At 35.2% G+C, this 12398-nt stretch overlaps 1 long non-coding RNA gene across 1 annotated transcript in view; it reads left to right on the plus strand.

Moving 5' to 3' along the window:
• The first annotated feature begins 6499 nt into the window (after positions 1–6499).
• Positions 6500–12398, plus strand: part of LOC129150044 (uncharacterized) — an 89462-nt gene continuing 83563 nt past the window's right edge. The window contains exon 1 of the long non-coding RNA XR_008556818.1: positions 6500–6518. This is a non-coding gene — a long non-coding RNA (uncharacterized LOC129150044). The remainder of the gene's footprint in view (positions 6519–12398) is intronic.

Here is a 12398-nt window from a genome sequence, read left to right on the forward strand (position 1 = left end):
TTGAGAGGTACAAGGCACCCTGAGGCCAGATGCTGCTTGTTTGAGAGATTTTAGAAAACTATGAAGCATAAGCCAAAACAGGCCATTCATTTGTATTAAAAAGCCACTGGAAGCAGCTTGGTGGCCCCAAAAATTGGGTAGTCGGGTTTCAAGAAATCATCAGGTAGTGGAAAACAGTGATAGTCAGGTTGATGGAGACTCAGATATGGTGCTGGCTTGTTGGCTTTGTGAGGTGAGGGCTCAAAAATTAACCATAGCTTCTGCCAACACTTCTGTCTGGGGGAAAACTGCCTTCCATCTCTTGCACGAATGCCAGACAATTCAGTTCCTCTCCTTGTGTTCTTGGTGCCTTTTGAGTTGCCTCATTCCATGTCTCCACCCCTCCTACCAGTCTTGATGATACTTCTTCTTTATGTCATTAGTTTTAGGAATTCTGTGTAGCTAGATTTCAGTTGGTTCTTAATAATGGTTGTTCTGTAGTTTAGGTGTAATTTTGATGTGGTTGTGGGAAGATGTGAGTACCACATTTACCTACACTGCCATTTTCTACAGAATCCCAGAATTTATTCTGAAACATACTTACACAAATATTTACCATCTCACTAAGATTTGATGAGGGAAAAGAGTTACATGCATATTCTGAAATACACATTTAGACTTATTGTGACATTAATGATTTACTTAGAGTGATATACTTTTCTGTTGAATTGAGGACATTCGCATGGGCTCTTGAAATTTTCTATATAACAGTTTCATGGACTAGCAGTTCCATTATTTAATAGCACAAATCCAAATTAACCTCTCTAGGACTTATTTTTTATATGCACAAAGGATAGAATGATTCTACTTCATAAGGTTGTAGGGACTAGGTGAAAGTAAATAATGTTAAAGTTCCAGGAATAGGTAAATTATTTACAAGTTATTGTTTTTCTTGTATATTTTTGATGGTTTGTACATAAAGGAAATATCTGTGTCCATGTTGCTTGTTTTATTAAGCGCCAGATACAAAAATTACATATGAATTCAATTCCAGGTGTGAAAACATTTCAATCATAATCAATTTATGATTATATACATATTTCTTAATGAAATAGTAATGTCTCAAGAAAAACTTATCTATTATTTATTTACAGCTATAACACACCTTCCCTTATTACCAAAATTAACATCTTAAACTTCTTACTGTAAACCAAGGAGGATATATGCTTTAAAGAGACATGCAGAGGGATGGGCATGAAAGAAAATTCATGTGAATATATCTTTGATTTCTGGGAATATAAAAAGTTAGGTCTATATTTTTATTGCAAGAAGATGATTTTATTGCAAGGAGAAGAGAAAGACACCATACATCTTTAATTACAGCTTTGTTTAAAAAAGAAGTATTAATTATGTGTTATTATTCATCGTGGGCTTATTTTTTCTAACTCATATCATCTCTATTAGTTCATACATGCACATAAAATAATATTAATTATCAAATAAGTTATGAACTTTGTACAATTGCATTTAACTTTATACATTTCAAATTCAGAAATAAAGACATATTCACAAAATGGGCTTAGGAGGAAATGATTCCATTAATTGTGCATGTTTTTCTTGGATAGAAGGAAAAACAATAATTTTGTGTGTTTTTTTTTACATGGAAACTTGACTTTGATATGTATACTTTTCTATGAATTTTTATGTTCCCAGAATAATTGGAAAACACTCCAGTAAAGAAGAGTAGTATTCATCTATCTAAGACATAGATCTCATGTTCTAGAATTGGGAAACTGCTAATTGTATAACAAATATTTAAATATATGAAGTGATGAATATTGAGACTGTACTCAATTCACCACTGAATGTTTGACCAGAACTATCCAGTTAATTGTGAATTTTAGAAGACTGATGATAAATTTATACAATCAAACAGATAATTTTTTCTGAATATCTGTATTTTTAAAACTGAGTAGCATATGCATTCTCAACTGGGATGATATCATCCCAAAAAGAAAGAACATTTTGGGGGTGATTTGGTTTTTATTGGGGTTTATGGCCCTCCAGAAGGCAACAGCACATACACAGATATAGAGTATATATGTGACATTAAAATTTCGTGATTGTAGACAGTGAAGAAAATGTTTAATGTAGTGCTTGTAGGATTGAAGTTTTGATGTATTAAATATTGTTTCAAAAGGTGTTCTAAGGTTTGAAAATATATAGGTAATAAACCAAATTCTCATAAAATATTTAATAAATGTAATAAGAAATGTTTCTCATTTTAGGACAACTCATATAAAATAGAAATTATAAAATATATTTTTCTGCCATCATTCATATTAAATCAAAAATCTTTGCTCATTTGCCTTCTCGGTTTGTCCATTTTATTCTAATTTAATACTACATAAAACATTATGTTTTATTCTTCCTTAAATACTTTTACCTTTTAATAAATATAAATATTTTCTTACTTTAAGATTCCATTATGTCCTCCTAGGACACAACCTGATGCATGAGAAATGCTGGTACTAAATTCCTGCTCTGCATGTGCTTAATTACTATGAAATTGTGTTGAGCTTGAGCTATAGAAATAATTCCTTTTCATTTTCCCAAATATAAATTGCCTTATACTAGTGAATATGCCTTTTTATCTAAACCATCCAAGTCAACACAAAGATTTAAATTCTCTCTCCTTGTCCTGCTTATTATGTAAATCATTATGGAAAACTGGGACATTGGTCAGCACTTTGTCACTAACTATGCTATATAATAAGCCACTTAATCTTCATGAGTCTCAATCATCTCAAAAATGAAATATAAATAGGTCATTACTCTGTTTTGTATCTTGTAGAACTATTTTTAGAAACTATATAAATTAATGTCCTTTGAAATAATTTTAAGTATTAAATTTAAATTTCCAAAATATTGGAGTACCAATTGTTCTATCTACACTATAGGAAGCCATGATTAGTAGTGGCAATTGCACTTTGTTCCTAACTCATACGATCAGTATCTCACTATGAAGTTGTCTAAAATCACATGGTTAAAAGTTTTAAATATATTTAATAGTACTATTTAAATTTATCTTTTCACTGACAGGTAAATAGTCACATTTGTTTCTTAGAGACTGCACTGTAGAAGGTATTTAGTAAATATTTGCTGAATCTAAAAAAATCACTCTACCTCAGTTTTATAAAATTTTGGAAATATATGTGACATACTGTATAAAACACTGACAATATTTTTCAAGTTTAAGGGTATAGAAATTTAACATCAATGTACTTTTATTTGATTATCCTGATATTTTGATGATAAAAGTTGAACAATTATTTGATAACTTCCAAAATTTATCCTGTACAAAAATCCAGCATAATTATTTATGATATATTATACATCCTATCTAATAAGGAGGAAATATGCTAATTGACCCTCACCCTGTTGCAAAGATGGCGGTGCCCACAGCCAATAAGGAGGGAATATGCTAATTGACTACCCCACCCTCAAAGGTGGTGGCGTCCACAGCCACAAGATGGCGGTGCCCAGTCCCCTCAGCCCCGCCGGGGCCGGCAGGCATGTAGCAAGGCTGGGCTCGCCTCCAGGCAGATCACTTCACTCCACTCGCTTGCCTCCAGAGTTCCCCAGTCCTCTCAGCCCCCCAGCTGAGCAGGCAAGCCTTGGATGGTGGCTGCCCAGCCTCCCAGGGCCAGCCCAAGGCACAGGCAAGCCTCGGATGGTGGCTGCCCAGCCTCCCATGGCCACCCGAGGCTCAGGTAACCAGGGCCAGCCGAGGCTTGCGCTGCCAGCAGTGGCAGCAGCAGAGGTGTGATGGGGCATCGCCTTCCCCTGATCGCCAGGTCAACTTCTGCCCCTGAGGGCTCCTGGACTGTGAGAGGGGGCAGGCCGGGCTGAGGACCATCCCCCCACTGCATGAATTTCATGCACCGGGCCTCTAGTATTAAGTAACTAGAGGCCCGGTGCATGAAAATTCATGCACTGGAGGGGGGTCCCTCAGCCCGGCCTGCCCCCTCTCACAGTCTGAATCCCCTCGGGGGATGTCTGCCTGCCAGCTTAGGCCCAATTGTCTGGCAGTCAGATACCCCTCTCACAGTCTGGGACTCTTGCAGTTCGGGACTCTTCACTCGTTACCACCAGCCTACAGCAGAGGCAAGAGAGGCTCCTGCCACTGCCGCTGTGCTTGCCAGCCGTGAGCCTGGCTTCTGGCTGAGTGGCACTCCCACTGTGGGAGCACACTGACCACCAGGGAACAGCTCCTCCATTGAGTGTCTGCCCGCCTGGTGGTCAGTGCGCATCATAGTGCCCAATTATGCTGCTGTTCGGTCGATTTGCATATTAGCCTTTTATTATATAGGATTGGTCATCTGGCTGCAATGTAAGCTTAGAAAAGTTAAAATTTTCAGTATTTAAAATGCCTTATAAGTAACTTTGATAAAGTACTTAAGAAGTCATTGTGCTTATGATATCTTGCAGGTAACTAAAAAACTCATGTTGTTTTTTTTTCTTAAGTTATCTTTGTTTTTTTAAATTCTTTATTGTTTAAAGTATTACATATGTCTTCTTTTTCCCCCCATTGACCTATCCCTGGCCGTTCCCACCCACTCCCCCCAGCACATGGCCTCACAACCTACTGTCTGTGCTCATGGGTTATGCTTATATGCTTGCATTATTTCACTTAGCATAATGCTCTCCAGGTCCATCCATGCTTTTGCAAATGGTAAGAATTCCTTCTTTGTTACTGCAGTGTGCATAGTATTCCATTGTGTATATGTACCACAGTTTTTTAATTCACTCATCTGCTGATAGACACTTAGGCTGTTTTCAAATCTTAGCTATGGTAAATTGTGCTGTTATGAACATAGGGGTGCATATATCCTTTCGGATTGGTGTTTATAGCTTCTTGAGATATATTCCTAGAAATGGGATCACTGGGTCAAATGGGAGTTCCATTTTCAGTTTTTTGAGGAAACTCCATACTGTTCTGCACAGTGGCTGCACCAGTCTGCATTACCACCAGCAGTGCATGAGGGTTCCTTTTTCTCTGCATCCTAACCAGCACTTGTCATTTGTTAATTTGTTAATGATAGCCATTCTGACAGGTGTGAGATGGTACCACATTGTCATTTTGATTTGCATCTCTCGGATAATTAGTGACTTTGAGTATGTTTTCATATGTCTCTTGGCCTTCTGTAAGTCCTCTTTGAAAAAGTGTCTATTTAGGTCCTTTGCCCATTTTTTGATTGGATTGTTTAACTTCCTTTTGTTAAGTTGTATTAGTTCCCTATAAATTTTGGAAATCAAACCCCTGTCAGATATAACATTGGTAAATATATTCTTCCATGCAGTGCCTTTTCTTATTGTTTTGTTGATGGTTTCTTTTGCTGTGCAGATGCTTTTTATTTTGATGTCTTGAAAGTATTACAGATGTCTCCCTTTTTCCCCATTGACCCCTTCTAGCCTGTCCCCACCCAAAAAAACTCAAGTCTTGACCCATCTTGGATCTCATCAATCTTGGAGTAGTCTAAGGATCATTGGTTAGCCATTGGTATATCAAATGATAATCAGGCAAATAGGCTTTTTTTTGAGAAAAAAATAATTTTATTCATAGATATTTTTAAAATTTGCCATTAAAGATAATTGGTAAATTCTTAAAGGTTTTGTCTGAGATAAAAAGAGTGTGTAGGTTAATATTAACAGGATGTGGTTCATTTCAGCTAAACCATTTCCATGTTATTTGCACACATTGAATATGTTTGATGTTTCTTTTTGGTAGTTTTATATAATGTAACTTTATTTTCTCAACTTTTGGAAATGGATCAATGGTTTAATATTAGCCCACATAAGTCTGAAAATAAGTATGCAAATTGTAAAATAAGTATAACAATTTAGAAATGCAAATTATAAGCCGAATCCTTCTGAAGATTTCTATTTGCTGAGACAAAAAAAATCTGTATGACTATTTTCACAAGCATCACCTCAATAAGAAATGAGGAAAAGTAAAGTTGTAATTAGAAAATTTGATAAAATGTTATGTATTTATATTCTGCTCCCTAGTAGGTTATCTATTAAGAAACTATGTCACATGTTGTCATAAAACCAGCAAAGATTTCACATAATTTTCAAACCAAAAAGATTGAATTTACTAGCAAAATATACTATAATTTTTCTGAAATAACTTTAAAATAATATTTTCCAATATAAAAATAATTAATTCTCTTTTCATGTGGAGACAAAGTTAAAGTTACTGTAGCACTTTTTCCATTGCAGCAATTCCAACTATTTTTAAAGTTCCCTAACCATAATGTTACTGAAGTTATATACATGGAGTATAGTAGAATATCATTGTGGTAGGTTATATGATAAACAAGTACATCAAATGTCATAAAGTTGCTACTATTCATACTTACTAGGCTATATTTTGCTTTTCAGTTTATAAGAACATATATGAACATAAACTGATGAACAAAAACAGATCCAGAGACAGAGAAGCATCGATCAAACTGTCAAACCTCAGAGGGAAGGTAGGGGAGGGTGGGGGTAAGGGGCAGAGATCAACCAAAGGACTTGTATGCATGCATATAAGCCTAACCAGTGGTCACGGACACCAGGGCGGTGAGTGCATGAGTGGGGGGTGGGGGAGCAATGGAGAGATAAGGACACATATGTAATACCTTAATCAATAAAGAAAAAAATAAATCACAAAAAAGAACATATATGTATATACTAGATATATCATGATTTTTGCACAAATCAGCTATTGTGATTTTTTTGAAACCTGAGAAAATAATTAACAACTCTTGATTCTATTAACTGCAATTTTATTTATTTTTGTACATCCTTGGTTTGTTGATTATGTTTTGTAGATTCTAGTAACTGATTAAATATGTCATACATACTAGTAGATAGTCAAAATGCATTAGTTCTTGAAATATTGTTGACCGGTCTATTCTTTTCAAAAAGAGCTTCTTTTCATATTTGTGCTGGGTTACATCCAATGTACCCCAGAAATGAGATAACATAATATAGCTTAAAGAACTTAAAGGTTAGTTGGTTGAAAGGCCTACTTATTTTAAATTACTGATATAATACTTCTGGGCAAAAGATGATTATCTAGTGTCAGAAAATTTCAGGTTTTAAAGCTTTCACTTATTTAAGAGGCAATACCTTCCGTTATCAGTTATTTGTGAGTTTTATATAAGCCTTATTATGTTTTCAATTAATCCAACTTACCTATAAAAATCCAGAACTTCCACTAATGTTTCTTGACCACACACAGGGCATCTGTATTTCTCACTTTACGTATTTTAAAGTAGCAACTGGAATCCTTCTAAAATGTTCTTAATCTAGAGTACAGGAGACCCTCAATTTATATAATTTGTAATATATATATACACCAGTTACCAAGTTTATTTAAATAACACCAATCCCCTAACAATAAGGTTCAAATTTCAATCACAATGATGTATTAACATTGATAAATTGCATAAACAGCCAACTTTGCTGCTAGCTCTTCAGTCCACATGTCATTTTGTAAACCACAGATGCACACCATGATTTCTCACCTGTCACATTACTAATTTCAGTCTGTTGGTGATTGGTCACTGCGCATCTGTTATTTGATACATACACAGATAGCACTACACATGCAGTTTTGTTGCCTCCTTTTATCCCAGTGAAAACCAAGGTGGTGTTTCACAAAAATAAATAATTAATAGAGGGAAAGGGGCACCAAGGATAAAAGTACAGCAATGAAACAAAATGTCAGAATGCTGAGAGTAAAATTTGAATCAAACGTAAATCTAGCTATAGAAGAAATCAATGACCATGCAAATGCTGACATTGCCACTGTCTGAGAGACTCTTAATTTGTAGTCAGATAAATTTAGTGAAGGCAAAATTATCTATAACTGAAAAAGTGGTTGCAGTGAAAGGAGGAAGATTCACCAGAGGCAATGACAGAGGCAAAAACTTTACATAAAAGGAAGCCCTGTAGATAGTTCACAACATGAAAAGTGCAAAGGATAAATATTGGAAGAGATCCCAAATTTATGTTTGACAAGAAGGCAAACATTTCAAGTTGTATAAATTACTCATTTTTTTACAAAGAAATGAGACATTTTAATCCCCAGTGTCACTAACGATTTGTATTTTAGTGTACAAAATAAATATTCATTTTGTTGCATTTTAAAATTTCTCTCTAATTGAGGATTGAGAGTACCAGAGTTCTTAATGTTTGACAAAATTTTTATTTTATTTATGGGTATGCCATTTGTTAATAAAATTATAGAGGTTTCAAGTGTACAATTCTATAATATATCCTCTGTATATTACACTAGTATTGTGGGTTCACCATCCAAAGTCAGGTCTCCCTCTGTCACCACTTATACTTTCTTTACTCTGTATTACCTCCCACCACCCCCATTTCTCTCTGATAATCACCATATTTTTGTCTTATCTCTGAGGGTTGGTTTTTTTTTTTTATTTTCTTATTTTGCTTAATTCCTTCACATTTTTTTATCCAGCTCCCCAGCCACCTCACCTCTGAGAGCTGTCAGTCTGCTCTCCATATCTATGAGTCTGTTTCTCTTTTGTTTGTTTATTTTGTTCATTAGACTCCACATGTAAGTGAAATTATATGGTGTTTATCTACCTCTGACTTATTTCACTGACTCTAATATTCCCCAGGTCTATACATGCTGATGCAAAAAGTAAGATTTCCTTCTTTTTATGGCTGAGTAGTATTCTATTGTGGAAATGTACCACATCTTTTTAATCCATTCATTTACCAATGATACCTTAGACTGCTACCAAATCTTGGCTATTGTAAATAATGCTGCAATGAACATAGGGCCGTGGTCGGCAAACTGTGGCTCGCGAGCCACATGTGGCTCTTTGGCCCCTTGAGTGTGGCCTTTCCACAAAATATCATGGCCTGGGCAAGTCTATTTTGAAGAAGTAGCATTAGAAGAAGTTTAAGTTTAAAAAATTTGGCTCTCAAAAGAAATTTCAATCATTGTACTGTTGATATTTGGCTCTGTTGACTAATGAGTTTGCCAACCACTGAATAGGGGTATACATATTCTTTTGAATTAGTGTTTTGTGTTTCCTTGGATATATTTCCAGAAGTAGAATTGCTGGGTCATAAGGCAGTTCCATCTTTAATTTTTTTGAGGAAACTCAATAATGTTTTCCACAGTGGCTCCACCAACATGCATTCCCACCAACATGAGGGTTCTCTTTACAACATTCATTATTTTATTTACTATTTGAAAAATAATTCATGGTTATATTGTTTCCGATATCCTTAGAGATAATAGATTATATCTCTATTTTCTTATTTTACTTGTACTGTACAATAAACACTATTTTTTAATTTCCACTGTGATGAGAACACAATGTGAAATGAGAATTCAATAAAATGACCTTTTCAATGTATTGTTGAATCCAGTTTGGGGATATTTTGTTGAATATTTTAGCATCTATGTTCATTGGGGATATTGGCCTATAATTTTCTTTCTTTGTAGTGTCTCTATCTGGTTTGGGAATTAGTATAATGCTAATTTTATAAAATGAACTTCGGAGTCTTCCTTACTCTTGAGGTTTCTAGAATAGTTTGAGAAGGATAGGTGATAGTTTTTTTAATGTTTGACAAAATTCACCTTAAAGCCATGAAGTCCAGGACTTTTTGTTGGGATTTATTATTATTATTATTATTATTATTATTATTATTATTATTATTATTATTACTGCTTCAATTTCACTAGCTGTTATCTGTTTATTTAGATATTCTGATTCTGCCTGATTCAGTTTTGGAAGATTGTATGTTTCTAAGAATTTAATCATTTTGTATGCATTGTTCAATTTTTTGGCATACAGGTATTATAATATTTTCTTATAATCCTTTGTATTTTTTCTTTTTTGTGTCAATTGTTACTTCTCTTTCGTTTCTGATTTTATTTATTGGATCCTTTTTCCATTTTTTTTTTTTTTTTATGAGTCTGGTTAATGGTTTGTCAATCTTGTTTATCTTTGCAAAGTACCAGCTTTTGGTTTCATTGACCTTTTGCATTGTTTTTTTGTTTTTTTTTTGTTTTTTTTTTATACTTTATGTTGTTTATTTCTTCTCTAATTTTTATTATTCTCTTCCTTTTAGTCATTTTGGGCTTTGTTTGTTGTTGTTGTTTTCCAGCTCCTTTAAGTGTAAAGTTAGATTGGTGTTTGTTTTGTTTTAGTTTTTTCTTCTTTCTTGAGGTCCAATTGGAAAATGGTCTCTGGCCTAGCATCACAGAACTCAATCTGTTCCAGATTCTGCTGGCAGCCCAAGCTCCACCAGGCAGGCCTGCTGGCAGTAGGGATGGTGGGGCTAGTGGATCTTATGTGAGGGAAGGTGCTGGTCAGGCTTGGGTTAAGGTGAGGGGATTGGCCTTTGAACCAGAGCCACACAACTCAAGTCTGTCTTAGATTATGCCAAGATCTTTAGGGGAGTCATCGCTTGGCAGAGTGAGGCCCCCAGGAGTTGGGCTGATAAATAAGAGGGGCCTACTGTATTAGTTTTCCCATACTAGTGAAGATGTATTTTTGTCTTCTGTTTTATACCTTTGACTCTTAAGAATATTTTTAGAATCTTACAGAATTTTTGGTGAAACAGTTATTTCAAATTTATTTGTAGTTTCCTCTTTATAGAACTTAAGAGTTAACAGAGGCTATATCTGAGGTCAGCGTGAGATGTATTATCATATACTCAAACTAATCCCTGCTTGTCATACCTAGGACATGTCATACCTAGTGCTATAGTACCCACATTCTGAGCCTTTCTCTCTCTTCCCTTAGCATAATGCTTTTCATAGAAGCAACTTAATTTATGATGCAAATATTTTCCAAAGAGACACACACAACTAGTCCTTTAGATTCCCATACATGGTGGGAATCTAAAAAAAAATCTCTGGTTAAGCTAAGACTTGAACTGTACATTAAAAGTTGAATTATTTGGTTTTGATCTGTCAAAAATCGCATCAGACAATGTTAAACAAGCAGGGATCCTTTATTCAAGAATACTGCATAAGGGGAGGGAGATTTAACTCTGCTGAAACAAAAGACAAGAGGGTTTTTTAAGCATTGGAGTAAGCTTGTGTAAAGGTAGTGGAGGGCATTAGGAAGGAGGTTGGCCAATAGAATTAGGTCTTCTTTGTTTTCCAACTTTTCCTTATTGAAGTTAGTTTACTACATTTCCACGGGGACTAAAGATAGGAACACTACCTTTCTTTATAATCACACTTTAAGACATGACCCCCAGGTCCTTGAGAAAGACATTCCTGAGTTGTGAAAACTAACAAGATGCTAGGAGAAGATTTACATCCCAAAGGGGCAGAAAAAGAATCTATAATAGCAAGTTTCTAAAGCAAATGCTCTAAGCAAAGGGCAGACATATAGACAGAAATAAACCTGTCTAAAGTTTAGTCATGCTGAGAGGAACATTAAGGCTGTCTCACTCACAGATATGATCCTGAAGTTCCAAATTTCATCATACCAAAGCAACCTAAGAGAGGTCATGAATACATATTCAAAGAAAAGTAATAATGTTGGTGATAATCACAGAAAAGCTGCTTTACTGATTTTTCTATCAAACACTATGATTAGCTCTTTATATGATATTTTAATTAATTATTTAAAATACACCATTAAGTGATCATCTTATTCATTTTCCAATAAAAATTCCGAGTTTTAATAAGTTACACAAGTTCACACAAATAGTAGGTGGCAGATTCAAATTTAAACCCACCACACATCCAGTTTTTTTTTTCTATGAGAGGTAAAAATAACATGTATTACTAACTGAAGTTAGCCATACATACCTAGTCCTGAAAAACAAAGCTAAATCAAAAGAAGAAGCTATAAGGATTAAATTGAAGTTTACATAATCTAAGTTAATTGGTGTTCTTACTTCACAATTTATGTCATATTAACTTGCAGTTTGTAGTCTCTCTCTCTCTCTAGAAATCTCATCCTAAGCAATATTACCCAAGAAACCATCTTTAATGTAACATAAAAGCATATCATGAGAGATCCCTTTGGTCTCTCCCTTGAAGTTGCAACAATTTGAACACCTGTAATTCAGCAAATGATTTCCTGCTCAACACACAAACTCATCTGAGAGATCCACGTATTGACACATTGAAGGTGGACAAGTGGGGTGAACCAGGGAGGCAAGAAGGAAGAAGAGCTCAAAGGAGCCAGGGACACAGCTCTGCAGCCCAGAGCTCACTGTGGGGCTCAGCCCAGAGGAGGGAGGAATCATGTTGTGGCTGGAGCTCCCTCCAGCTGGAAGAACAATAAGATTTAGTAAGCATTCCTCCAGGAGGGGGCAGTACAAGTTGGGGCTGAACCCAGTGACCTGGGCAGGGA

This window comes from Eptesicus fuscus, chromosome 8, assembly GCF_027574615.1.
Source record: "Eptesicus fuscus isolate TK198812 chromosome 8, DD_ASM_mEF_20220401, whole genome shotgun sequence".
Classification (NCBI taxonomy): domain Eukaryota; kingdom Metazoa; phylum Chordata; class Mammalia; order Chiroptera; family Vespertilionidae; genus Eptesicus; species Eptesicus fuscus.